This window comes from Cibotium barometz, chromosome 48 (genome assembly GCF_041138505.1).
Source record: "Cibotium barometz isolate CiBa-2024 chromosome 48, ASM4113850v1, whole genome shotgun sequence".
Classification (NCBI taxonomy): Eukaryota; Viridiplantae; Streptophyta; class Polypodiopsida; order Cyatheales; family Cibotiaceae; genus Cibotium; species Cibotium barometz.
Genome location: NC_141093.1, coordinates 29,024,964 through 29,037,300, shown reverse-complemented (window position 1 = coordinate 29,037,300; position 12,337 = coordinate 29,024,964). Strand labels below are relative to the sequence as shown.

The 12,337-nt window shown below is 45.0% G+C and overlaps 1 long non-coding RNA gene across 1 annotated transcript in view; it reads right to left on the bottom strand.

The window, feature by feature from the left end:
- Positions 1–10,735, bottom strand: part of LOC147611039 (uncharacterized) — a 36,986-nt gene extending 26,251 nt beyond the window's left edge. The window contains exons 1-2 of the long non-coding RNA XR_015263946.1: positions 10,599–10,735; positions 10,460–10,504 (exon numbers count right to left, since the gene is read on the bottom strand). This is a non-coding gene — a long non-coding RNA (uncharacterized LOC147611039). The remainder of the gene's footprint in view (positions 1–10,459; positions 10,505–10,598) is intronic.
- Between the last annotated feature and the right edge of the window lie 1,602 nt (positions 10,736–12,337).

Here is a 12,337-nt window from a genome sequence, read left to right as displayed (position 1 = left end):
CTTGTGAGGTGGTGAGGTTGCAGAGGTTGCATGGCAGGAGTGGATTTCCACTGGAGGATACCACGATCATCCAGAGGCACTTTGTTCGTGAAAAGATCATTGCTGATGACATCTTGCTAGAGTTCTGTTCGACAGAGGACAGTATGGTGCACCTCTTCATGAAGTCGCTATCTCAGGCTTTGCTCAGGCGGCACCCCAGCTCCCTGCGGTTGGTTTCACAGCCAAGAGCTGAGAGGGGGTATTAGAAGTCATCTCCTGTCTTTACCAAACACCAAGGCCTTTGTTGTGGGTGTGCCCGCCCTTTGTAGGAGTTCTCTCATTTTTCCTCACTTCTCGTATTTTTCTCCCATTTTTCCCTGGCTTGGGTGGCAGCCCTGTGGTGGCAGGAGGACCTCTGATGCTGGCCGACTACATTTGTTCATGCTGGTGTTGTGTGCTGGCTAATTGTTTTGCTTCAGGTCCACGACCTCCCACATGTGCTGGCCAACACCCCTGCAGCTGGCCGACTGGTTTTTTGGCTGGTCGTGGAGATATAGTGCCTGTCGGCTACCTCTGGAATAAGCCGACTGCACTATGGGGGCCATATAAAATGGCCCCCCGGTCCATGTTTATTTCCATGTCTATGTTTAATATGAAAAATAAACCATAGACATGAAAACTGTGCGCAAAATAAACATCACCATCAATCAACAAGGATTGGGTTAAATCTCCCCCTCATGAGTGCTGGCTCCTTGCACGACATGAGTATTTAATCATGTATTCCCAAAAGTAGCCCTTGAGCCAATCGTGAAGCTTTAGCCAAAAATAGGGCTCTTTTACAAAAATAATCAATCCTTCTAGAGGATGTTCACACACATCTAGTATGTACCAAAAACAATAGTGAACCTCTAGTTCACACGCACTACACCCGTGCACATCGGGGTGCATAAATATTCGAGTATAAATAAATGACACACGGCCAACCAAAAATAATGAAGTATAACTCATAAATGTCGAGGCGATGTAAACGCCCATGCACATGACAAAACCCGCGCGACACCTCGTTCGGTGACCCTTGCACACTCATGCCTGTGCGACACCTCGTTCGGTGACCCTCGCACAAGTACAACGCCTCATTCGGCATCCTCGTACTCATCACCTATACTCAACAAGTCAACATGTTAGGTGAGGCAATCAAACGCCAATATCAACACTAGCATGCGTACACATGGCATCACCCAATCACAACATACATAGCATAGACCTGCAAAGCATATGCCAATCACTTACAGTGTAGTATTTAATATGACATCACTCACGATACTAATTGCAAGCATGGCACAATGGTCGGATGGGCGTCCCCAATAGACCATAGAGGGCCAATAATGTAACACGTGAAGAAATAAAATTGTGAGTAGAACCGTTGTCAAATAGAATCCGCACCCTTTGGCCGCCTACAGATCCCTCAACTCGGAGGAGATCATGCAGACCGAAAGCAGATTCACTTATCTGACATCCACGGCAACTACTTGAGGCCAAATGATGACTTTCAACAGAAGAGATAAAAGAGTTACCTTGTAGTTCCGTAATATGTACCAAGGTCTTACCCCCCTGAAGACTTCTTCTTCGAACAATCCCGATAGTGATGACCGGACTGGTTGCACTCGAAGCACAAGTTCTCTTTCTTCGCCTTCGCTACCTATTCTTCAGTTTGCAGAGCGGATCTTTTCTTGCCTCTCGAGCGCTTCTTGGGATTGCGCTGTGACGACTAACCATCCTGGGATGCTGCAACACTACCTCGCTTCTTGTCTTTAGAGGATTTTTGGTTCTTGCGTGCAGAATCACCCACAGGCTCACCACCTCTTCTGACAGCAAGGGTGTCATCAAAATTCTTGGCATAGCAGTAGATGTCATCCAAAGAATGAATACGGTTCCTTAGAATCTCATTCTGATAATCTGGAGGTAGTCCGAATAAATAAAGCATATACACCAACACATGAGGCTCCTCAAGGGCCTTACAACGGTTCACCAAGTCTTTGAACTCCTCGGAATAGTTGTCCATGCTCTTCTTTCCCATCTCCAATTTGAACAACTTACGAAAGTTTTCAATTTTGTTGATTGAGACAAATTGTTGCTTAAACACTTAATGAAAATCAACCCATGTTGTCGGCTTTTCACAAAGGTCCTTCCACCAAGCAAACACCTTATGCTGAAGCATAATTTGAATCTAACTAATACGCTGAGCATCAGTGTATCTGTATAGATCAAAAAAGGCGGTCCACTTCGCAAGCCAACTATCCAAGTAAAGCTCCTTGCACTCTTTCTTCTCACCGGAAAACGATTCCGGATGAAAAGGCACTTGCAGAGGAGGAGGATTACTAGCTGAAGCTTGGGGAGCCTAGGAGCGTAGCTCCGTGAGTTGTCGTTGTAGATCAAGCATAGTGGCATACAAAGTATCCACTCATGGAGATGCAAGAGGTTGAGAAATAGGAGATGGTCGTGTTAAAGGTAGAGGAGGTTGCACATAGCCCGTATACTGAGAATACGGAGTAGCAAATTGAGAAAAAGCATGTAAGAAATTGGGATCCACACCTGTTTGTGAAGCAGGTATGGGTTGTCCCACATACTAAGGGAACACTGGTGGTATACTAGGTTGAACTGTATCACCACCCTGCGTAGGAGCAATAGATATTGTAGTTACCCCAAGTTGAGTTGTTGCAGGAGAGGCTGACAAAGGTCCAGACACCTCCACAGATGAAACCAAGGTATCCATGTATTCAGCCATGAATCTGTCCAGAAAGAGTACTTATAAAGAGAGTAAAGGTTTGAGGTGGTGGTGTAAACTTTTGTAAACAGGTGAGGACAGAAGTGATGCACAAGAAGGAAACCAAAAGCACATAGTTCAGGGTGTCAAAAAGCACAAATTCTGGTCGACTACAGAATTCTGTGTGCATAAGTGACCAAACACCCAAAAAAGCATACTTGATGCCAAAAAAAACCATCTCAGATATGCGCCCACCAAAAAAGCTCCAAATCGACCTGTTTTTTTGGCAAAAAGCACCACGTGTGCTTTTTTTACACCCCCCCTATCTGCCATATATGGAGTACTCGGCCCTTGCTGATATGCGCCCATATTCTGGCCATCCAGCCCAGTTATGGGGCGTCCCCCTTCACACCCGGGCATGCCCACTCATGGGTACCACGACCACACATGGGCAGTCACACAGGACAGCCTGAATTGGCTCACAGCAGTGCTTTTCCCCTCTCTCTGTGCTCTGAACAGAGCCCATATAACCTTCTCTACATGTAAAAACCTCACACATGTTAATCTCTTCCCACCCCTCTTTCCTCCTGTTCATGGCGACCAGCAGGGCTATTCACAGCAGCTCTAGGTCGACCTCCAATCTACGCATACCACTCGTAGACAGGTTGACCAGCCCGCACGGAAACCCTAATAGTTCAGCCATGGAGAAAAAAGCTGTCGGATGAAGCCTAGAGACGCAAAAGCACGGGTACAGAGAGAAGGTTTTAGGGCAAAGAATTCCCCCGCGTAAAACTCAAAAAAAAGCACCAAAAGCACGATGCTTTTCTCTCTGATTTTTCACATGGATATGGAGTTCTTTGCAAAAATCCCACACATCCAACCACACCAATCTTCTCCCTTGAGCCCGGTTACTCCCCGCCTTCCGTCCAAGCGTCCCATACCACCCAGACCTTGGAAAGCAAAAAAGCAACCTGACAACTTAAGCTCCGGAAGATCCAGGCGATGGATTTTCTCCTCTCCTCCTTTCGGAGATTTCCAAGCTTAATCCAAGTAGGTCTGGCTCTGATACCAATGTAAACCCCAACCAGATAAACCCTACGATTAAGCATAAACATGGAAACAAAAGGACATAGCATCAAGCTTACCGCCCAACCATAGAGCCTCACCCCCGAGTAAGGGGAACAGTAGCATCCGAGACATGGCACCATGTGCAAAGTCCTTGGCGTCCCATACCACCAGTACACACCCATCGGATGTAAGCACGGAGTAGTCTCAAGGCCTCGAGTCCATGTCTGAGGAGCTCTCCCTCAAAACTAACCCATAAAGTCAACCCGAGGGTCTTAACCCTGGTTAGCCCTGGGACGTAACATCATGCATCTAGTAAATCTTTTATCTTCGCACATACATAAAATGAAGTGCATATGCAAATATACATTGGAAATCCCCCGTTCTCAAGCCATGTATCTCACACACGGGTCTAGTCATACTAGATGACCCCGAGTTCCAATGTTCCCAGTCATACTGGTCACACCTCCAGGCCTGCTAGTCACACTAGCACTACCAGACAAACTACTGATCATATCAGCAAAGCTCTCATCCCTCTGGAAATATCAGTCCATGACATAGGACTACTGATCATATCACGCACATAGAGGAAGCTATATGATCTGAAAGATCACTACAATTTGAGGAGCTTCTCTCGCAAAGCCCAAATACTAGACATCACGAGAGTGATTCAACAGTCAAACTCATGTCTAAATGCATAGAAAGATCCGGAGAGAACCATTTATTTGAGGATACCTTGATGTTCAGGGAGCCAAATGGTGACACCTACAATGTGCTTACGAGTTGCAATTAAAGGCATGCATGCTTCCGCTATGTCACACCCTTAGAAAAATCTTATGTAAGCAATGATGTGTAAAGGTGACACCTCCTAGGGACACTTGGCATCATGCCTTGACATGTGGCATGTGTGGTGGCAGCATATGCACATACCTTGTATATGGGAGTCTCTCCTATTAAAAGGACCATTATTATAATGCAAAGTATGTCTAATCTTTCCATCTAATCTCGTGACCTTGTTTAATCATCTTGTGATAAATCCCTAATCCCATCTTGTTAATTAAGTGCTAATCTTGTTTTAATCTCCATATGGGCCTAGCAGTGGTATCAAACAGTGATTCATGGGAGGTCACGCTAGAGAAGTAAGTGCATGTGAGAATTATTATCTTCAAGGTGTGTCGCTTCAAAGAAAATTTACTCGATGGGTAGCGCAGTAGGTATTCAAGCGCACGTGTCAGCTGCTCTGTTGTGTGAGTTGTGCCACCCACAGCTCAACTTGTCTCCATCACCTAAGTTGTCCTCTCCTCTGCTCAGCACATCATCTCTGCTCTGCGAAGTTTAGCTCCAACTCAAAGTCACAACCTTGTCATTTGTGATTCTCCACGCCTAAGCCATGTCATCAAGCATCAACATTTAATCAGTAGACCACCTACACAGTCTATCGTCAAGTACAAAAATAGCTAAGAAGGGTTTTGGGAAAATTTAGGGCCAGCAGTTTGCCAAAACTACAAAATTTGGGGGTTTTTTTTGTTTGGGCTTTCTCGAAGAGATTTTTCTTGTGAGGATTAGGCATCCATAGACACTCGAGTTCTTGTGCACATATCTCAAAACTCTGTTCTGCTCACTCAAGTACACTTAGTGTTTTTGGGTATACTTTGGCAATAGCATCTTTTATCTCGTCATAACCCGGTGCCGTATGTGCACACTCCTATTTTCTCTTGTGTTTCCTATAAGCTTTGAGTGCACAAAAGTTCTCATCCACGCGGAGGCTTTCTTGTTCATTGCACCCCATACTGCTTTTGGAAATCCCATATTGTAAGGATGTCGCAAAGAGCACAAGTTTGTGTCCATGGAAGACAAGGAAGAGCAGATCCGGAGGTGATGCCAATAGAGGGGACCAAGCCTTCTACTGCAGTGGCAAAGGCAAAGTGGGATCATCACAGGGTGACACCAAGAAAAAGAAAGGGAAGTGTCATTACTACCAGAAGCCAGGGCACTGCATCGAAGAGTGTTGGAAGAGACTTGCCAAGTTGAAAGTTGATGAAGATTCGACAAACTTTGCTACCTCTACCTCCAACGACAAGAAGCAACAGCCAGAAGAAGAAGCAAACATAGGCCATGATCGTGAGCTTTCTAGTCACATTATCATTATGGGCGAAATGTTACATATTAATAATGATTAATGTGAGAATATATTAGTGCTAGGTGGTTGTGTAAACTGGCACTTAATGGCTTAGTGTTCTAGGCTTAAATAAAGCAATCCTAGTGTGTATGAACCACCGCTAGTGTGTAGATTCATTTGTGTGGAAACGGCCCCTTAGAAGAATCTTATGTAAGCAATGATGTGTAAAGGTGACACCTCTTCGGGACACTTGGCATCATGCCTTGACATGTGGAGTAAATCTTGACCAAGGTCAAGGAAGGTGAAGACATCTTGCAAGAGAAAGTTGTGAACCTCCTGAAGAAAAAAAGCAAGTCAAATGACCGATGCAATGTCAACTATCGAATAGTATCACATGACATCACCTACAAAACTAGAGAAGTATCCTCAAGCAATCAAAGACCCTCAAAGGCACCCAACAATGGATAGTAGAGGAGCTCATACCACCACAACTTGCAAAGAAGGAACTAGGACTCACCAAAGTTCAACCAACTCCCCCGGTGGCAAAGTGAACGCGCCTCCAAAGGTGGAAGAGTCCTCACAAAGATTTTCCTACCCCTCACCCAATAGACCCTCAAATGTATCTTAAGACCATGAAGCTGTTGGGTATTCGGAGACTTACAGGAGCCGAGGACCAAGATGTGGCTATTTAACATCTTGGTCACTCCGGCATTGATGTATGGAGCACCCTTCTAGGCACTTGATCTTACAGCAGCCAAATTGTAAGGTTTTCCCCCTTCCAAAATAGGAGAAACACTTAAGATAGTCCACTAAGTCTTAACTTGGAAAAAATTTCCTACTCATCGACACCTTGACCATGTAGAGATTCAAGGATACGATTCATAGGTAAGACCTAATTCTATCCCGCAAGGGGAGCGTGGTCTTCTACTAATCAAATCACCCATAGGGTAATTGATCATAATTTGGGCAACTACTAGTCTTGATTCCTAGAGATAACGCTCTTTTCCTCATCCGTGCAAGGCACAGCCGCTGGCCTAGTCTTCTAAAATAGAATTGCCCAAGAACCTAATTATCTAGCGTAGGGCTTTCACTTAATCTGTTGGAAAGCTACCCAACTAATCGGGTCCACCCGTCCGTAGGATGGTGCCATCGGGGCATTCCATCCTCCCACTTTCCACCCTACTCACGCATCAATTTGTTTTCTAATTAATCCTACCACACTGTTTGACATAAATAAACATGTTCCTTAATTAACGCCCTTTTTACAAGGTTTGTTAAGACAGCCTTTTTACACAATACAATCATGCCAAAGACAAGATATATATAAAGTTTATACATGAATCAATTCCATACAGCCAAATCGGCTCTCTTATTCTTTTCCTTTATACCGCCGATGATCTAGAATTTGGCCTTCCAGTCTCTACATGCTAGGCAAAACCCTACGGGACCATACACCTCATCGTCGGCCGCTAGCGAGGACTCAAGCCGGCCTGTCGCCCTCTCAGGCTCCATAGCTCGATCCTCCCGCCCCTCAGAGGGATGTCTGCGCACTAGAGTGGGCTAATTCACCGCACTAGCCTGGGCTCTCAGAACTAGGCAGCATCACAATCACTCGCCTCAATCGGAAAAACTCATTCTCCCAATGGTACGAGGGATACCATGGGTCAACTTCGGGCCTTACTAACGTCTCCGCCGTCCGGCTATACAAGCACAAGAACGGGGCAGCGTCAAGGCAGGGAGAAGTTGTACCTGTACCTTAATTTAACCAAGATAACAATCCATTTACTCACTAAACCATAGGACTAGAATCCATGTTACCTTCTTAAGAAAACAATCCTTTTCACAAAGATTTTAGCATTTCAACTTGAGATTGCGATAAGACATTCTTTATTAAGGCATATGCTATTGTTTAAAAGAATACAAACTTTAAATAGTAAATTAATCAAATAGACCACTATTAACAATTAATAGAGAAGCCGGGGCCATACCTCAACCCCTAAGAATGATATATAATTGAAAAACAAAATATGTATATACCTTATAGAAATTTGTCGTTTATCGTTGCCTTTGCTCGTTAACAAGAGCTTTAGAACTTGACATATAAGAATAGAATCTTCTAATACCTTGTCTTTGATTGAAATCATCCAATAATCTCCAAGCTTTATCTCCTCTTACTCATACTGTGACTCTTCTCTCTTTCTAAGGTCTATAGCAAAATAGCCTTCTTCTCTTACAGGGCTACGGGATACTATTCTTTCTCTAAAAGAAAAGCTATGGAGTTTTAGTCTCTTCCTCCGAAAGACCATTACAATCTAAGCTTCTTTTCTAAGATATTAGATAAGAATGAAGGGATATATACATCTCAAACTCTAGGATTACCTTGAGGCTACGTGCTGCCTTCTCACAGTTTTCTCTGTGTAGAGACCCTGACAGAAACAGCAAATTGTTTCGACCATAACTCTCTGATAAAAACTCAGAATATGGTCATATAACCAGTCAAAAGAACGGAAAGGCATCTGGTCTACAAGCCAACGCGGGCAGAATAGACAAAAACGTCTGTATATAGCCACAAACGCGCCATCTTTAGAAACGCGTTGTTTTTCTATATTTTTAGTATGCATGGACTCTAAATGTGTAAAAGTACTCTAAATATGACCTCTTATCACCTAAATTCGAAATTCTATTTTTGGGGATACTTATCTCTTAATAGAACTATTCTTATGTTCTTATTTCTTTTGAATTTTTGGAGCTAATATTTTTATTCTAACACTTTTCTAATGTTTCTAGCCTTGTTGTCTCACTCTTCTCTAATTACACTCTCTTTCCTTATTGAATTCTATATTAAAAGAGACACATACATACATGGCTTGGGAGGGACCTTACACAAATGGTCAAGGATAGAGAGGCCTCAGGTCATGATGCTCTCTCGTATGATACGCAGCAAAACATCAGTCCCACATGATATTATCATTATCCTGGTAGAGTTTGCTGCAGCACCCATGGTAGTTGAGGCACTCTTCCAAACAGACACATACATTCACAGGATCAGTGCCATGCCCCCCTTGAGACTCCTGAGGCTCACCCTACATTCCTCCCAATAGCTAGCAACAGATCGGCACGAGTCATGGTATAGCCGAGTATGCACCTGGTTCACGAGGCAGGGACTCAAGATGGATCGCCTCCCCCCACTCCAATATGACCCAGACTCCCCATCCATCAGGCTCTCTCACGATAACAGAAACCAGGTGATCAGAACACATGATCCATTCTCACACAAATGGCACTACTACATGGATATTTTCATGAGGCTTATAGAGGATGGTTTCATACTGAGAGCCAGATATCTTGACATTTACATGTCACATGCCATGCGGATTGCAATGGGCCAATTGCGGGTGTCATCGCACCGCCTAAGGATAGAGACAAGGAGAGCCATGTAGATACGAGGGGAGGATATGCACTATGTGCTAGTAGGAGGTCGAGTCAAAGGAGCACTTCATATGCAGATGCACCGTATATTATGACAGTCGAGGGAGGTTCCACTGTCTCTTCAGAGAGGGGTTTGGACCCTTATCTAGGATCATGGATTACCCAGATCAGATCAGTGGTGCCTGGGCCTCTTCTTACTAGAGCTTCACCGCCACAGACTCACTAATTAGGGAGTCGAGACCCCATGGGAGACACCCACCCTAGCCCCAAGTGACCATCACTCAATTCTTCCGGCCACGAGAGGATGCCCCACCAGCTATGGCTAACATATCCACAGCCTCATCGAGCCACACATTCTTGAGTGCCCGACCCCCTACCAGACCCCACTCTGGTGTGACTCTAGACCGGGCCATGGCACTACAACGAGCCCGATGCCCCAGAATCCCTAGACCAAAGCCAGCAACAAGGACATCAGACCCAACTTGAGGAGATCTTGGAGAGGCACAAAGCCACCTTCCCGCGCCCGGCGGATCTATAGAGCCTTCTACAGGCTAACCCCATACTCGATATCCTTGATGGCCCCCTCCCCCTACCGGGGGGTTAGCTCCATAGGTTGTATGATAATGGTCCCACTTTGTATCATATGGCTCAGATTTGACATTCTCAACTCATAGCTCTAGTCTTTGTTTTCTTTTGTACCATGATGAGATTACATGGACACTATTGTATCGCTTTTGGTCTCATAGACCCATTGGGTCTTTTGAAAACGTTTAATATAACTCTCTCTCTCTCTCTCTCTCTCTCTCTCTCTCTCTCTCTCGTACCACCCTCCATAGCTTTCAAAAGCTACATGAGGTTTTTCTTTGTTTTTGTTCCCAATTGCTTTTGGGGCCGTTCACATTCTAGGGTTTGTATTTGATTCCATGAGTCATCCTGACGTAAATACTCTCTCCCTCTCTCTCCCTCTCTCTCTCTCTAACATACAACAATATACTCTCTCGACATATCTCTCTGCACACACACATGTATATGGTCTAGTCTCTCTAGATACACACAGCATACTCTTTCTACAGAAAATGCATTTGAGAAACATCTATTCTCACCTCTTGATGCAATAGTTGTTTCCCGCTTGCTGGTTCGAAGGGCATCTGCTCCACACCCGCGCACGCACCCAAAAAGGAAAGCAAAAATGTTTCAATCAGAGAAGCGATACCTTAGAAGAGAAGGACAGAGCTTACGCACCTTTGGCAGTGGTCTTCTTTGCGAAGATGTTCATTGTGTGAGGCCCTTCTTTCCCAAACAGACCAGAAGCTATGAAAAATTGATGATAATTCAAAGAGGTGCACGAGAGAGTGTGTGTGTGTGTGTGTGTGTGTGTGTGTGTGTGTGTGTGTGAGAGAGAGAGAGAGAGAGAGAGAGGGAGGGAGAGAGAAGATATCTTCTGCTTTTGCGTTTCTATACCATTGACCGCGGTCACTGACTCACCACACGCATTTCCACATAACTAATTTAGTGAAATTGCACCTTTGTAAATATAAACTTTTTCAAAGCCTTGATGGTATCAAACCCGGGTCTTCTCAATGGAACCCGACAGTTCGAGTAAGAACGATCTAGCCGTTGAAGTGTGCTGCGTCGGTTTGATGGCGATGGTGTGTTGCACGACATTGTGCTGCGCGTGACCTCCTTCTCTCTCGCCCCTCTACAACTGTTGTCCTACCCAAAGGCTTGCAGCCCTCTGTGTGCTTCCTTCCTTACTTTCTACAGCCCCCCCCAGGTGCATGGGCACCGAGTGGAGGGGAGCCCCTACTCTGCTCAGAGAACAGGGATCCTGCTCTAGGAGTAAGTCATCTCAGCCTGCCAAGTTCACTCAAGCTGCCTTTCAGCAATTCCTACATTGGCCTCCGGCCATGGATGGCAACAGAGAAACCATGCTGAAGTATGAGCAGGTGTTAGAAGACTTCATGGACACCAAAAAACAGCTGGAAGAGTCCAGAGCCCGAGTGGAAGAGCTAAATCTGATGTTGCTGCAGAAACAAGTCGAAGAAGAGACTCAAAACAATAAGCAAGCTCCAGCTAAGGTAATGGACACATCAGGTAAACCCTCTTCCACTAATCCTGTGGTTTGTCTTCCTCCTGAGCTGGTTCATTCGTTGGAAACTGATTACACAGCCCGTTGTTTAGTTGGGTTAATGTTTGGGCCAAGACCACCAGTAGATTTCCTTAGAGGGTGGGTCAAAGATAACTGGATTTCCTTAGGGGGTGGGTCAAAGATAACTGGATTTCCATTGGTATCGAGATAGAGATCATCCAAGCCCTCCCAAATGGGTACTACCTCTTTCTATTCAAGGACCCTAATATGGCCCTTAAGGTCCTAGGTTCAGGGCAATGGATGTACAGGAACATCCCATTCTGTTTTTTCAGTTGGTCCAAGAACTTTAACCCTCAAGGTCCTAAACCCTCACAGCTTGCCCGGTGTGGGTGGAACTTCCTAACCTGCCCTTCTACTTGTACCCTTGGCTAAAAAAAATTATCTCCCCTATAGGGAAAGTGCTAGGCATGAGACCCAAGAATGATTACAACCCGGCGTGGCATCCTCAGGTCCTTGTGGAAGTGGATCTAGATAGGCCCCTTATTGATGAGATTGAAATCGATTGCGGTGAGTATAACATCCAGCAAAGCATTCTATACAAACACCTACCCAACGCATGCTTCCATTGTGAAAAGCAAGGGCATGTCATCAGAGAGTGTCCTTCAAAATACCCCAATTTGAGTGCCACTAGTGCCCCTAATCTTCCCCTAGCCATCAACCAAGCTCAGACTACTGGAGGGAATAAGAATATGACTGTGCCTTCTCCCTTTGTTCCCTCTACCTCAAAAGAAAAGGGAGAAAAGTTTACAGTACCCAATAGGAAGAAGACCTTTAGACATAATAGGGCGGGAAACCAAAGGGCATTTACCAACTCCTTCGCCTTATTAGACAG